The sequence below is a fragment of the Cyprinus carpio genome, chromosome A3 (genome assembly GCF_018340385.1).
Source record: "Cyprinus carpio isolate SPL01 chromosome A3, ASM1834038v1, whole genome shotgun sequence".
Taxonomy (NCBI): Eukaryota; Metazoa; Chordata; class Actinopteri; order Cypriniformes; family Cyprinidae; genus Cyprinus; species Cyprinus carpio.
Genome location: NC_056574.1, coordinates 30,622,683 through 30,638,906, shown reverse-complemented (window position 1 = coordinate 30,638,906; position 16,224 = coordinate 30,622,683). Strand labels below are relative to the sequence as shown.

Below are 16,224 nucleotides of genomic sequence, written 5' to 3'. Positions count from 1 at the left end.
GTGCATGCAGGCCTATGTAGGCCTACTTTAACCGAGTGTTTTCTTATTCATCATCATAACGATGTCATAACAGCACACCAGATGAGTCATAATGAGTCAAAATGTGCTTAAGCTTGCAGTGTGAAAAGTTACTCATTGTTTTTGCAAACAAGTTCCCTAAAACAGCCTCTCAACTTTCATTGGTTGATACTGCTGGCAAGATGTTGGACAGCCTTTAACACACGTTTCTTAAACGCTGTATATTTCTCAGTGACCCATTCAGTGCAAGTCTCTAAAGTCGGGCATTTGAAACTACAGCTGGAAATTCGCAGCAGCTTGTCTCTTATTTAAAGTAGCCTACATAAGGAATTACTTCGAAGACCACTGTCAAGGAAATCCACAACGGAGGTGAGGATTGTGTATGGGCTTTTAACTGCAGCATCTTTTCAAACTCTTGTCATATGGGCACTTTAATGGTACATTTTCTGTCCTGATTTCTATCCGCTATAACATATTTACACTCAGGGCTGCTGCTGGCCAAATGGGACATTCAGAGCACATTCAGGGCTTTAAATACCAAATGATTGGACGTTTCACCATGAACACCCCCTTTCCTTGGTTTTTACCTGTACCTGACTGTACATCCTTATAGAAATATGATAATATTTTGTAATTATAATTTAAATCTGATTAACTTTTAAATTGTTTGTCATAAATTAACATATCAGGAAAATGTTTATGGGGCTTAAAATCAAAATATGACTTCCTGTTATGAAACAGGACATCATTTTATACATGTTGACTGTAGAGGAGCATGTTTACTGTATTATGCATTTTGGGAGACAAAAGAATTGCATAGGAAAACAAAATAAATAGCAATATTCTTATGAAATATTCAATATATTTTTATGAAAATCTGGCAAATTACTACTCCCATTATTACACTTCTTTTTTCAACATGCTGTTCCAACAAGCACTTAAATGTGCAAATTAGATACAGTGTACTGATAACGTTGTGCTTAATAGAAAACCCAGTTTATGGACTTTTTGAACACATATTGTATAAAGCAAAATGGTATATCAAATCATTTTGTTATATATTTTATAACATAGTCGAGAACCATTCTTAATGTTTGGTATAAAAAAATCCTGAAACCTAAAAATTGATTGATTTAAAAAAAAAAACTCCTATTGTATTGCCTTTTCATGTCTATTCTTGTCATTTTATTTTTAGAAAAACTCAGTTCTGGTGTTCTTTACAGAGGACATAGCATAACAAATGAATAAAATATAATAATTATTTTACTGTCTATGATGGTGCCCCCCCTGGGAGTTGGTGCCCTACACAGACTGCATACTCTGCGTATAGGGAGCGGCGGTGCTGTTTACACTCCAAATATAACTAATAATGGAGTTAACTTCACACTCATGCCAAAAGCCCCCTTCTCCCACTGTCAATTCAATTTTTAATTCAGTTTAAAGTAGGCTATATTACTGGCATGATTGTGTTTACATAGGGGAAGTTGTGTTTACATGGGGAAGTCGTGGCCTAATGGTTAGAGAGTCGGAGTTGCAATCCAAGGGTTGTGAGTTTGAGTCTCGGGCCGGCAGGTATTGTAGGTGGGGGGAGTGAATGTACAGCGCTCTTTCCACCCTCAATACCACGACTGAGGTGCCCTTGAGCAAGGCACCGAACCCTGAACTGCTCCCCGGGCGCCGCAGCATAAATGGCTGCCCACTGCTCAGGCTGTGTGTTCACGGTGTGTGTGTGTTCACTGCTGTGTGTGTGCACTTTGGATGGGTTAAAAGCAGAGCACGAATTCTGAGTATGGGTCACCATACTTGGCTGTATGTCACGTCACTTTCACTTTTTTTTTTACAACATTGCCAAAGCATTATATAGCTACAAAGCTAGTTGGGAAAGGAAAAAGAAATATACAGTCTAAGTTATAAAAACTTGACTACAGACACATTGTTATGAGTAGTCAGCTAAAATGTTTTTAAATCTGGATTATGTCACGGCATAGCTGTCTGTAGGGTATATGACTAATACAACCTACGCACCACACAACTGCATGTGCTTCTGCGGAATTTTCAAGCTCTCGCTCACTGAGTTTTTTTTAGGTGGCTCAATCTCGGCGAGCCAGCTTTGTCTGCGCCGGGCTGTCTCTGTGGGCATTGTATCGTAAATGTTTTCCAGGGTTGCCCATCACTTGCTGTGCTCAGGTTGTTTGCCACGGTGTCCTCTCGATTTAGTGATGAATAACATTCTTGTGTTTGTCCAGTGGGGTGATGTACTTGTCATTTTCTGTTTGTGTGGGGGAATGTTTGTGAGTGTGTATGTCCTGAGGCTGACTGTACTCTGCAGGTGTGTCATTTACCTGTTCTCGTTTATATATATATAAAAAAAAACTCCCTCCTTCCCTCCCTCACTTTGAGTGCTTTTTTGGCATGACAAAAACTGTACATTTGCATTGTCAAAGCAGTGGCAGCTAGGCTGTTTAAAAAATATGTGCAATGTAAAGTACATTAGTGCTCTCTCTCTTTTCTCTCCACACGCACATCCTCCCTCCCTTGCTGGCTCGCTCTAACATACTACTATGGAAAGCCAAACAACCCAAAAGTGGGACGAAACAGCGCAGTATTATTAAAGGGGTGCTATTATGCTTTTTAACTTTTTCAACTTTAGTTAGTGTGTGATGTTGCTGTTTGAGCATAAAAAAATCTGCAACGTTACAAAGCTCAAAGTCCACTTCAAAAGGAGATATTTTATTTAACAGAAATCACTTTTCAAAAACTACAACGAACGACTCGTTTGGACTACAACGCATATTTTCCGGGATTTGTGATATGGGACGAGACCTGGTTGAACTGCACTAGAGAAGGCAAGGAATGTTATCACTATGTCAGAGACACGCTAGTTTTCCCAAGGCAGACGAACTTAAGAGTGGTTACAATCATCCGTATTTAAATCATGCTCAAACTGATTTGATTTTGATGCAATATTTACACTGAAGCTCGCAGCAGGCGGCTATGGTAAGAGGCATGACATTTCCCGACCAGGAGCTGAGTGCTGCCAATCACAACACACAGGGGCCAAGCTAACCAACCACGGCACTTTTTGAATTTCAGAAGGCGGGCCTTCATTTGATACAGGAATTATTCGAGCCGTTTATTCCAGACTGGGGAGAGAGGTGTTGTAATAATGTAAAATATGTGAAAAATAATGTGTTTTTCAAACAACCTAGTATGAGAGTCTGTTCTAGTACACCCCAAAACAAAATCAAGACTTTGTAAAAGAGCATAATAGGACCCCTTTAAAGTGTTTGCGCCGCGCTGAACTGTCATGTTGAGAGGACGTGTTTACCAGTGCCACCAAGCTGACAGCGCGGCGTGGACTAATCTATATATATATATATATATATATATATATATATATATATATATATATATATATATATATATATATTTATTTATATAAAAATAAGTATCTTACCACAGGTACCATGCTTGAATGTCTGTGGAGGCCACTAGTAAGAGTCTGGAGACTCCTGTGCTGCATGTGACTGATGACTCTGGTATGTATCAAAGGATTTCCAAAATATCATTTCAGTATGCTTTACAAATCAGTTAACGTGCAGTTGCACTGTTTGTTCTTGTTATTCAAAAACTTAAGAAACACAGTGAAAACATGTGGCCAAAGTAAATTCTATATATGATGTCTTACCAGAAATAAAACGTTCAAAAGAAGAAACTGAAGCAGTGTCAATCATCACCAGTGTCCCTAGCTCTGTCCATCCATGGTTTGAGAAATATGGAGAAGATGATGGAGTTTAGTGTGGAGGGCTAAATACATGATTTTTGTTTCATATGTTATTATGGTCATTGCTCATGGGCTCCCCGCATGTATTAGGAGCACATGCCTTCACTTTGTGGGACAACTCTCAAGGACTCTGCAGGACAAGACTTTCCCCAAAAGGGCCAAAACTGCAGTGGGCATTACCTCCAGTTCATTTTTTACACTGGAAATGGAAAATTGAGTCAAGCACATGGTACTGTTACTCTGTAACTGTAACTGTAAATTCATGAGTATTCAAACTATATTTGTATTCTTTTTTACTGCCTGGAAATGAATGTCTAAAACTTTTTATTTCAAAATACAGGATGTCATTTTCAGCCCAACTGGACTGGTTTAGGAAACAAATACAAGATTGAGCCACACAAAAATCTGGCCAGTGATAATGTATTTTTGTAGAGCAACCCCAAAATTTGCATCAACCTGGTTTCCTTGACAAAAACACAATTTCCATTGGCTTTTGGATTATTGCAGAAAATATGCTTTACAAATGAAGCCTGCTTCTGAAGCTAAATACATCTAAAGATCTTTTAGATGTCAACCAGTTTTTGCTACTTCTCAAACTCATCTAAACCTAGCTGTATAATGCTCTTTTACAAAAATGTTAAAAACCTGCTTTAAGTAGCTTGTTTTTCATTAATGTTCTATTGTTTTATGCTTTAAGTTTGTGTCTATTTTATGTTAGTCAGAGTACTTTGGTCAACAATCCTTTTTTGATTTATGATATTTTTGTCTTTTATAATACAGGTGTTAACACTTTTTTTTTTTGCAACATTTTGTATATTTTATGTAATGAAGCAAAACTGTAGTTTGCAAGTCTGTGGTTAACAACACCCACACGTTTTACGTAGTTCAGCAGATTTTTTTTTTTAATATCAGAGTTGAGAATGTATGTACAATGTATGAATGTATGCTTTTGATAATGTATCTTTTCTCTAAATATAATATAATTTTTTTTTTAATATCTCATAATAGTTACCCATTTAATTCTAATGCCATTGCAACTCTCTGCAGTCAATCAAAAATATTGCAAAAGCTATAAGGAAATCTACCGTTGATGCTTAATGAATGCATTTCATTCATAATTAAAGGGAAATTCCAAATGTCATACTAGCATGTTGTCATTGGCATTCAGCACTTCCTAAAAATCACATTGTGCACATTTCTGCTTTGTTTTTTGCATAGCAGTTAATTCATATATTACTAAAAAGTTAGTGCTAGAGGACATGCAAATATCATCGGATTTGCTTGAGGTTATGCAAAGTAGTGCATGCAATTTTCTTTCTTTTTTCTTTTTTGTTCCTTAGCCTACAATGGAAAATGGTGAGTACCAACAGCTATTTACATATTCCAAACAGTTTGTTTTTTTTCTGATTTTTTCACATTCAGATTAACACTGTTTGTAAACCACATCATCATCAGAAATCTAACGCATTAATTTATTGCTCAGTTTACAGGAACCAAGAAAATAATTTCACTTGAACAAAGTTTAAATGCAAATGAAATCACAGGAAGAGGTTTTGCATACAGTTCATTGAGACTTTGTGGTTGTGTTGTTTTTGTCAATGTACTCTGCAGTAGTGATACTAGAAACTGATGAGTCATTCCTTGACACATATTGCATCCGCATAAATCCAAGCAAAGTTCATCATAATATTTGTCATGCATTTAGCCCACAACATGATGTCTTTTCTCCAAGACATGTTGGCCACAATTATTGGCACCCCTAGAAATTCTTATGAGTAAAATATCTCTGAAGTACATTCCCATTCATATTTACAATTTTATTAGCACACCAGGCTGACTAGGAGCATGAAATCCTCCAGCCATGACTTCCTGTTACACGAGATTATAAATATGAGGAACACAAATGCCAAATTCCCTTAATCATCCATCACAAGTAGTAAAACCCAAAAATATAGTTCTGATGTGCGGAACAAACTTGTTGAGCTTCACAAAAGAGAAAGTGGCAGTAAGAAAACAGCTAAAGCATTGAAAATCCCCATTTCCACCATCGGGGCAATTATTAAGAAGTTCCAATCAGCTAAACATATTACAAATCTGCCTGGAAGGAGATGTGTGTCCTAATGCACGGTGAGGAGGAGAGTCTGAGTGGCCAAAGACTCTCCAAGGATCACAGCTGGAGAATTGCAGAGATTAGTTGAGTCTTGGGGTCAGAAAGCCAATAATAATAATAATAATAATAATAATAATAATAATAAATCAAACAGCCCCTCCTTCACATGTTGTTCGGGAAGGTTTCAAGAAAAATCCTCTTCACTCATCCAAAAACAAACAAGATGGATTTGGTGCAAACAGGGATAAGAAGTACCCCATGCCCACAGTTAAATATACTGCTGGATCTTTAATGTTGTGGGCCTGTTTTTCTGCATGGTATCATGGATTCTATCAAACACCAACAGATAAAAAAAACCTCTGTTAGAAATCTTATAATAGGTCGTATTTGGATCTTCCATCAGGAGAATGATCCAAAACAAACACAAAAATGTGTCACTGAGTACAAAACTTCTGCCATGGCCGCCCCAGTCCTCTGACCTGAACCCTAAAGAAAATGAGTGTGATGAACTGAAGAGAAGCAGCACCAACATGCCCATCTCAATGGCTGTCTGTGCAAGTCTATTGCATGTACTATTGTTATACACAAATAAACTTTGTCTGCTTTTTGTAATTTAAATATGTTTTGAAATTTTTGAAAAGCAATTTATTAAATATTAAGCAATGAAGCTCTTCAAAGCCTACAAAAAGTAGGCGAAGGCCCCTGTTTGTATTCACATGCTGTTTTCCAACAGATTAATGCATTTATTAAAGATTGTTTTAACATTTATTTTAGACTTATGTCAGATTTTTATTTCATTCTGAGAAATTACATCTGCTTGCTTTATTGGTTTTCATTCGATAAACAAGCTTTGGAGTGGTTTAAACGGCATAAACATCTCCCTCCTCGTGGTGGCGCGATGCTCCGAGGTCTCTTTCAACTAAAAAGCAACCAAAGAAGACTCACCCAAAACTCGCGCGGGAAAAGCCTTCTCTCTGCAACGTGTTCCCTGCAGGACTTATTAAAACAACAGAGATTTAACCAGTATAATGGAGCCATTGGTAAAAACACAGAAAGAAAGAAGATGCCGATTAAGGCAGAAAAAAAAAATATTGAAGTTCATTAATTTCCTTCTCGCAACAGTGGGCGGAATTTAAGTGAGAGAAAGGTACGTTAAGCATTTTTTTTAGCTTAGTGATCGAATGTGTTTTGCATTATTGTATTTATGACATTAAAACACACAGACATTGTGAGCACTCGCTGAACTTTTAGGACGTTGATTTGCGGATTTATGTTGCTGTTGTGAAACGCACGGAATAAGTAACGTTATGTCGAGAATTTTATTGTTCAAATTAGAAAATATTAACAACCAATTATAAACCAATTATAAATTGCAGCAGAATTTGTGTTAAATAAGATAAGCTTTTACACAAGTACGTTAACTTATATATTTCACAAATGCAACTGTCCATCTGAATGAATGAATCATTTTACACTGTAGGCCCACATGGCTTGTTTTTCTGGATGAAAGCGGAAGCTGGTATGCGTGCTCCTTCATACCAGCCAATCCTGCACAACATGTGATTTCCGACTGCGACTGCTCATTTGATTGGTTGTTTGTAAAGTCGCCTCTGATTCGTCAATGTAAAAGTAGAGTGTTTTTAGCTAGTTTCGGAATGGAACACGCTCATACTACTTCTACCATACTGTCTTTATATGTTAGAAATAGTGAGAGTAGTGCGCTATAAGGTGTGTCTTTTCATGGACACTGGAGGCGCCGAGTTCTGCCCGCACTGCGTGGGTTGCCATGTATTGGGAACTAAACAACGCATGGACCTAAAAAAAATGGAAAACGGTTCCCATTTACGTATAAGCGGGGTGTAGATCGGGTTTGGTAAAGTCACTGGAAAATAATGCCAACAAGTAATGTGATATTAACAAATGGCGCTGTGCAGATTGTGATTTGACTTGATGAAAAAAAGCGGACGTGGCAACACAGCTGTGTCGTCATCACGTCAGTTGGGTACCAGTGTTGGTGTCTGAATCAGACGCAGGTTGAAGTTTGCCGCGAGAAGGGAGGTTGTTTGTAGTTGTCCCGGTGTGAACAAAATTCATAACGGACACATTAACACATTTGATGGCCACACCAAATGCCAATATGGAAACCAACACCAGAGGTGAGAAGTACTTTATTTTCTTCAGCGTGTTCTTGAACCGAGCTGATGCGCGTCGGCGACGCGTGTGAAGTTAGTTTGACGTTTGACGTTCATTCGGTTCCATACCAATTAAACTCTTTGTTTTGAGTCCAAACTAACTCCGATAGACATGCATAAATGCACTTTACGTTTCATAAGGCTTAATTTCTAGGAAAAAAATAATAAATATAAATAAATGAACCGTATAAATTAATTAAACAATATAACTACTTGACATTATGCTATAAAACAAACACTAAAACGTTCGGAAAAACATCCCTGTTATTGCACAAGGCTCAGTTTTTCAAATGAACATTTTATGTTTTATAATAATAATAATCTTACAACTTTTAATGTATGGAATAATATAAATCCATTAAACGACAACATTTAAAGGTATCAAACAAACTGTAAATATCTCTAAATATTATTACCTAAAATGCACAGGGCTCGTTTTTCCTGATTATGAATGTATTATTTTTATATACGGTGATGAAACCATATTTTTGATATGTTTAATATGCTGTACCCACTTAAATTAATTAAACTCTGACACCGTTTGAGATAAAGGTATCAGACCAACTGTAAAATATTCAGAATATTATTCCCTATGATGCACAAGGCTTGTTATTTATGATTATGACTGTATTATTTTTATATATGGTACTGAAACAATATTTTTTAAAAATATTTTTAATATACTATACTCACTTAAATTCATTAAACTCTGGCACCCGTTTGAGATAAAGGTATCAAACCAACTGTAAAAATCTCTAAATATTATTCCCTATGATGCACAAGGCTTGTTATTTCCTGATTATGCCTGTATTATTTTTATATACAGTGATGAAACCATATTTTTGATATTTTTAATATGCTGTACCCACTTAAATTAATTAAACTCTGACACCGTTTGAGATAAAGGTATCAAACCAACTGTAAAAAATCTCTAAATATTATTCCCTATGATGCACAAGGTTTGTTTTTCAGATTATGACTGTATTATTTTTATATAAGGTAATGAAACCATATTTTTGATATTTTTAATATGCTGTACCCACTTAAATTCATTAAACTCTGGCACCCGACTGAGATAAAGGTATCAAACCAACTGTAAAAATCTCTAAATATTATTCCCTATGATGCACAAGGCTTGTTTCTTCTGATTATTAATCAGATTTTTTTTTTATACAGTACTGAACCCATTTAAATCCATTAAGTTACTTTGAATATTATTCTGCATGATGCATAAGGCTCATTTTTCTGATTATTAATCTCTTTTTTATATACAGTACTGAACCTTGAATTTAATAATAGAGGGGATTATAAGAGTGTATAGTTTGAGCCATTTTTAGGTAAGTTTAGTAATCAAAAGTGCTGACTCACATAGTAATATCTTATCTTATAGCAGGTGGGATATTTGAGTGTCTCCTCAGGCCCCTGAGAAGAGTCTGGAGACTCCTGTGCTGCCGTGGACCTGAAGAGACTGGTGTGTGTCTGAACAATTTCCACAATATCAGTAGGAAACCCTTGAAGTCATTAGCATACTCCTCAATACATCAGTAGTTCATGAACAGGAAATAGCAATGTGTATGAAAAGTAACCATTTGAATATTACATTAATTTACTACAACGTGTTACTTTGTACTAAACCCCATGCAACACTGTGGCAAAAACTAATTTCTCTAAGTAATCTTTTATTAGAAATCAAACTCTCAGTGGAAGAAACGTCACCACTTTTCAGTGGCCATAGCTCTGTCCGTCCATGGTGAAGATCCTCAGGTTGTTTATCTTCACTGAGGTGAGACCAAATTGATTGTTTTTTATTTGCATGCAGAATTGTGGTAATGCGATTTTATCTTGCTTCTCAAACCTGTCCTGGGAACACCCCACCACTGCACATTTTGGATGTCTTCCTCATTTAACACCTTATTCAAGTCATCAGCTCATTAGTGTGACTAGGCATGGGCCGGTATGGATTCTGACAGTATGAAAACCTTATATCAAAATATTAAAGTATTGCGATTACAGCTCTAAAATGTGATATTTTTAAATGTCTGGGTAAAAAAAACTACTTTTTTTCCACTGAACACTATTTTATTTTTAAGAAACATATAGAACATTTTGGAACAGTAAACATGTCAGGCTAAATAATTAAAATAATAATTGAATTCTTCTTAATTAGGTGTAGTCACTTAAGTGAGCCTAAACTTGCAGCTCAATAATCAAAAACATAATCAAAACATAATTTCTGTTAAAAATTTTTTTTAAATGCAGGCATTAAAGCTGCAGCTCAACAAGGTTTTTTGGAGACATGCTCACTTTCTACACATTAATCTTTCAGTCCAAGTTATGATCCAGGAATGTTCACCTTTCCTAGATTAAGTTTGGAGCGGTGAGGTACGAGGATGTGTGCATATATTAATCGACAGATTGTACAGGTTCGAGAAGCAACGGGCTTCTTCACACAGCCTGTGCATGTGCAGTAGCCTACTGACAAGTACGCGCGGTCACAAAAAATGGGAGGCATGTGGATGTCCACGAAGAGCCTCCGCGCACACCCGCTGATGACTATTTTTATGTCACGCGTACCATAGCGGACTCACGGACGCGGAAAGTATAACACAGGCTTTGCACACACACGGTCTCTCTCTGTACAACACTCAAACAGTGGCACAAGTCACCTGAGAGCCAACAGTGACCCTGTTTTTATAAAGTCTATGGGAGTGACACGCTACCAGCCAATCATGTAACAGTTTAGTTGCACCATATCGTTGTCTGGTGTTGGATTCTTCAGTAACAGAACCGGCGTGGAGTGATAAGTGGAAAGCCTTATTTGATCGGTGAGTGATGTAGATAAGATGACTGACTGCTGCGCCAATTCTGACAGGCGCCCGCGCATGTTACTGAAAGAACGAGCAGAGAGAGAGACCCTCCTCCGGCCTCGTGCATTAGACAGTCTTCAAACTGTCTTGCTCTCCCTCCCTTCCTCGCACATATTAATCAAAATTGATTTTACCATCAAAATCAATTGAGAATTGACACGATGATAGGTCGGAAGAACGAAGTTTCACGTGAAGCAATCAGAGATTTTTTTTTCCCTGAATTACTGCTGGGTGTGAATTGTACTAAAATAACGTTTCCTTATCTTCTCTGAAAAGCGTGCCGCACATTCAGCTGACATAAACCACACTTTAAATAAACGAACAAAACCTATCCAGTGATGAAATGTTTTCTGTGTTGACACAAATCTTGTGCGATGTCCTAACTACCGGATAATCGCCCGTGCTGTCGCCGCGTCATGATAGGTGCACCTTATGTTTTCCTGCTTTTTTGTCCTTTGCCAATCACACCTATGAATCAGAGGAAGGTTAAAGGATTAGTTCACCCCAAAACGAAAATTTCCTAATAATTTACTCACCCCAATGCCATCCAAAATATCCGTGTCTTTCTTTCTTCAGTGGAAAAGAAATTAAGATTTTTGAGGAAACAATAGCAACCAACTTGGTTGCCATTGAAGACCGTAGGAACTGTATAATGAAAAATGTTAGTGGTTTTAAACCTGTAACTTTTCCAAACCACAATATACCTCGAAACTGGTTTTCGTCCCATGCCTAGGTGTGACCATTGTGGCAGATATACAAAACATGCAGTGTGAGATGCACTGCACTAGAACAGTTTTTGTTTTTTTGCCAGTTCTTTTATTTTGAGGGGAAAAAAAACCTTACTTTTTTTTTTTTTGATATTGTATTAAACATATTCAAGATTTAATCAACAAAATACAAATTAAGTAGTCATTTTGAAAACCAGAGCTCCTGATAAATGTTGCCTACATGCCTGTTTTTTAGCAACAGTGTATTAAGTTACACATTCTGACTATGATGTAACATGCGTGAACTTCATATTTGTAACACACTTGCTGTCCAATAATCACAATAAGCTTTGTGCTCTGTTACTACTTAATTCAAGTATCAGCTTTAAAATTCTGCCAAATTCATAAAATTAAAAACAAATACCACCTCGGTGCTCTTTAATGTGGCATGAGCGCTATAGCTGAGCTTTAGCGCCTCACTTCAAGCAGCATGTGAACCCATTGTATCTTTCTTTACTACTTAATACGAAATAAACATGAATGGACATCAGAAGGTATAAGATACAGTGCAGTTACTGAAATGTCTCATGTAATCACTCATTCAGTGTTTCAAACTGCGGAAAACATGTAAAGCTTGTAAACAATGCCACGTAACAATACATGTACCTCAGAAAAAACATTCAGCATCCATAAGCTCATCAGTCAGCGAGGAAAAAATAACTATAAAGTGTTAAATACATAAGCTATATTGCATATTCGTATTTATACTTAACCTGTTGTCTACATAAAGAATGCAAAGAGCTAAACATAAAATTCAACATCTCCTATATAATATAAATGTTACTAATAAAGAAAAACCGACTGGATGTGTGCAAGACATGTGACAACATTTATAGGATCCATTGATTAGGAGCCCAAACACACTTGATGGCCAAGTGATGCTGACATAGTTAAGGTCTGTGATATTGGCACAGATTCTGTGTTAAGATTATTTGAGACTGTATAGTTCAAGTCGGAAAATGTGTTTAGTGTTAGAACAACAACAACAAATAAACGTTTATTCGGTGGCACTTAAAAAAAAAACTAGAGCTTTTCTGGAGATAAAAAAGGACAAAGTTTAGATTCATTTATAAATTTGTTTATTGCTTTTTATGCATTAGAAAACAGACTTAACACTGATTATTTTAGTAGAAAGAACAACAAAACGGTTATTCAAACTCCCTTCATAATCACTGAAGCTGTCTTCATGGCAAAAGAAATCTCATATCCACACTTTGTACTGAGAGAATTCGCAAGAGAGCAGAATTCAGTAAGTGAGCATGTGCACTGAAACAAACTTCAGCCTTTCAGCGGTGACTGATCTGAACTCCTTTGATTTGCCACTGCATTCATGCGCTCAACAGAAACATGTATCATTCGTATTGCTCAATGCTGCAAAAAACTCATGTGATGCAACATGAGCAGATCTAAATTTAAAGTCGTAACCAACACTCATTTCATTCAGACATTTCACTTTAATTGTGAAAGTGTTATAGTAGTTTCATCTCATGTAGGATGTTCCTATAATTAACCCCCTAGAAAAAATATGTTCAGCTCAAGTCAGTCTCAACATATGACTAAATTATTTCAGTCAGTGATTTCTATTTATTTTTACATTGTTAGTGCATTATACTTCATCTTTTCATCAACAGTGTTAGCATTCAAATAGTTTAGTTCTTGTCATGTGTCAGTTTTGTCTTATTGTTGACAGAATCAATTTTTTTTTTTTTTTTTTATAATTTCGCCAATAATTTTTTTGGCAAGTGTAATGGTATCCACCATTTAGTCTGTGCAAATACAACAGGCCAAACCTCCAGACAAACACAGTGTAGTAATTTATAAATGATCCATAAATAAACTGTCAATAAAATAATATAACTTAAGACTCATATACACCAATGACGATAACTATAATGATAAAGATACAGTTTTAAAAATCTTTCTAAATTAAAAAAAGAAAAAAGAGCAGAGTCCGTGCCACACCTATAATAGCACAGAGGAACGATGTTTGTTGTAATCACTTTTAGAAAGTTTTTTTTTCCAGCTAATGAATAATGAAAACATTGAAAGCCAATCAGAATCCATCCTGATTTAAGGAGCTCTGGCATTTAAAGTGACAGACAGTAGAACTGCAGCACATGCTTATAATAAACAGTGTTATTATATTAGCATCTGTTTGTGTGGCTGCTAATACAGTTATCGTTCTTGGTTTGAATGGGCTTTTAAGACACACATGCTTATTGCTCATGACCTCTTCACCTCTTTCCTATATAGATGATAATATTGAATGAAGACCAGACAAACAACTGAAATTTTGGACCTACATTTTAAAATCAAGTTTAAAAGACTGAGAAGATGGATATACTTATCCTCAAATCATCGGCCCAGCTGTCCGACATGTCCGTCCGTCATACTGACATGAAATGTGTTTCTGCTGCCAGAATGTGATGTGTAACGGCCAAGGTACTTTATCATTATTACCTGCTCAGGTGGTCACACTTTGCGCAAGCTTTTCAGCGATTCTCTTCAAACGTCTGGACAGCTTGATCTTCACTGTTGCCAAACTGACAGTAGTGCACAAACAGACCCAAGTTGATTGGTTTAGGTCCATGCAAGGAGGCATTAGATCATTAGCAAGATAATGAAGTGCTGTACCAGTGAAGTGTCCTTAAAGTTTTGACAGGTACTGTTGTTTCAAGTATTGTCTGTTAGTAATAATTTTAATATCTCTTTTGATACATTTCATTTAGGTTTTGTGCTGGTCAGTACTCCACAGGGTAGTTAATGATTTTGTTAGTATTTACAATGGTTTCTTACAATGGATTGTACCACTGCTGATGGATTTTTCACGCTGTTCTACTTGAACCTCTTAAAGGGAAAGTTCACCCAAAAATGAAAATTCTGTCATTAACTTTTTGTGAGAAACAAAAAGGTGTTTTAAAGAATGTTAGTAAGCAAACAGTTTTGGTTACCATTGACTTCCACTGCATGGCCCAAAAAAAAAAAAAAAAACTTTTATAGACTAAACTATCTTTTGTTACACATAAGAAAAAGTTATACAGGTTTGCATTAGGGGGAGTAAAGTGACAGAAGTTGAATTGTCCTGGCTGAATTTTCCCTTCAAGCAGAGGTTTGTCACTCAGGGCATGACTGTTTACAGTCAGGATTGGAAATGTAATTTATAATATGTGGAGATACAATTATTTGCAACATGATAAATTTTTTGGATGATACACACTCCACTTTACTCTGAAACTGCTAAAATATCAACCAAGTTTGGATATGTTTGTATTTAAATTGATTTAAATGATAGGAACAGAAAAGAGATGGTCATAATTGGCTCTCTTGACTCAGGCAATGATAAATCCAACAGTATCAGGGACATTTTCTGTTTATATGCCCACTCCAAAACCTGTCTGGTTTAGGGACTCCCCTAAAATCCAAGCAAGCACGGGATTTCTTCGGGAGTGTTGCAATACATTTTTTGTCACCATTGCTTGAGTATTTATAGTAGGCATGTAGGAGGTTATGATTTCTCACAATGTGCCTACACTAGAAGTAAGTGACAAACTAAATCACTTCCATTCCCTACCAACAAAGCTGTCTACAGTGCAAATGAGCAATATTGCACACCACTTAATTTGAGGAGGTTTGTTTTAAAAGGATACTGGTTGTTTCCTTTGATTCAACCCCAAAAAATGACAAGTACAATAATGCTTTTGTGACACTTACCTTCATAAAAGGAATAGTCTTCTCACTTCTACAGCTAGTCCAGATTGGTGCCTGTCCTGAAGCAGGATTTCTCAACTCTGGCGCTGGAGAGCCACTGATCAAACTCACCTGCTTGTAGTTTTCCAGTAATCCCGAAGACCTTAAGTAGCTCAGGTGGATTTTATCAGTTGAGAAACCCAGTCATGAAGGTTCTTGCTCAATTGTGCCTTCTTTTGTTTATTTAGGTTTTTGTAAAGAAGCCTAAGCACTGTTTTTTTTTTAATTGTCCAAAAAGGTGTGTATATGAATGCAATACTGTGATATCTGTAAGGAAGTTGGTTATTAGATATATATATATATATATATATATATTTTTTTTTTTTTTGTCTACAAGTGTTTGTACATGTTGCTGTTATCATACACAGCCTAAATGTGTTATATGTTTTGAACAAATAAAGTTCACGATCCAAATCCATTTTGCTGCATTTGTTTATATTGCACTAGAGGGCATGCAGCGCATAGGCAAATGAGCATCAAGTCTTTACCAGGCATGTCTCCAGTTACGTATGCAAAATAGGAAGTTTTTACGTAATGCATCAGTGTATATAAACAAGTTATAGAAGAGACAGAATATCATAACTTACTGCAATGCTTCACTACTAAGAGATTAACAGTAAAGTTAACAGTACACAGAGTTTAGGTTTAAAAGTTAATCAGAGTTTTAAAAAAGTTCATCACGAAACAAAAACAATCATGAATCATCCAGGTACTGACACGTTTTTATATTTGGTCTTTG

General features: G+C 36.3%; 1 long non-coding RNA gene across 1 annotated transcript; it reads left to right on the top strand.

The window, feature by feature from the left end:
• The first annotated feature begins 6,830 nt into the window (after positions 1-6,830).
• Positions 6,831-16,196, top strand: LOC109059848. The gene is made up of 4 exons (XR_006155403.1): positions 6,831-7,059; positions 9,495-9,575; positions 9,791-9,887; positions 13,992-16,196. It is a non-coding gene; the product is annotated as an uncharacterized LOC109059848 (long non-coding RNA).
• Positions 16,197-16,224: the final 28 nt, after the last annotated feature.